The sequence below is a fragment of the Euprymna scolopes genome, chromosome 32, assembly GCF_053919585.1.
Source record: "Euprymna scolopes isolate OS-2025 chromosome 32, ASM5391958v1, whole genome shotgun sequence".
NCBI lineage: Eukaryota > Metazoa > Mollusca > Cephalopoda > Sepiida > Sepiolidae > Euprymna > Euprymna scolopes.
Genome location: NC_136513.1, coordinates 10,432,501 through 10,433,679, shown reverse-complemented (window position 1 = coordinate 10,433,679; position 1,179 = coordinate 10,432,501).

Genomic DNA, 1,179 nt, shown 5'->3' with positions numbered 1-1,179 from the left:
TGCAAATGTAATGTAAAACAGCTAACCTGCATCTAAATCAAATTTTATTTTGTCCCTGCTAGCTTAAATAGATATTTTTGCAGTTTTGACAAAAGAGCCACAATAATATCAGGGCGTCTCCATTAACGCTGCACATCCTCAGAATGCCAACATCAATATATTACATATGAAAGAGTCCGCTGTGAAAGAGATAAGTTGTTTGAACCATCTTTTTATTTAATTGTGTCTTAGTTTATGATAAATGTTCATTCAAGAAGTCTTCGCCGAGATTTATTGACAAAGAATTGAATGATTCTATGTCGTTCAAAAATAAAAGAAATGTTGCGAAATGTATAACGAACAGACGGGCGAACGTTTTACGGACAGAGTTTCTCTGATAGATGCATGAACAAATCTTTAAAACAGAAACCACACGAAAACAAAACGTATGTCGGAAATGTAAAAGTTTCCAGGCAACAGGAAAGCGAAAATCGCAGAAATCAACATGGAGAAACAAGTTTTCTGGATAGAGTTTCCAATCTTAAAAAAAAAAAAAATGTATTTTGGAAATTTGAAAGCTGGCAGGCAACATGAAAACGAAATTCCCATAAATGAACCTTGATTAAGAAGGTTCTTTTTTTCTGTGGGTCTTGAAATTGTTGCCGTTAGACTTTTAAACTTTTAAATTATGTTTATTTTTTGTTTTTTGTTTTTTTTGTTTTTTTTTTTTTTTATTTTGTTTTGTTTTTGTAAAGAGAGAAAATATTTTTTTGTTTGTTTAAGTGATTTGAACTTTTGACGTTGGAATTTTGTTTTAGATTTTTTTTTTTTTTTTTTTTTTGCACTTTTTTTTTCCATTCACATTTCTGAACTTGGATTTGAGATTTCCAATCTTTACTGAGCTTGCGGATGATACATTCAAACTCTCTCTCTCTCTCTCTCTCTCTCTCTCTCTCTCTCTCTCTCTCTCTCTCTCTCTCCATCTATATATATATATATATATATATATATATATATATATATATATATATATATATATATATATATATATATATATTGCCCGGTCGTACAATACGCTTAAACATGATATTTTAATTTATACAAATTGCGTATGTATTATTAAAATGAATTCTTTATTGAATATTACATGTACATTACGAGGAATAATTTGCCCGGTGGACTAATTCGCAAAAAAATATT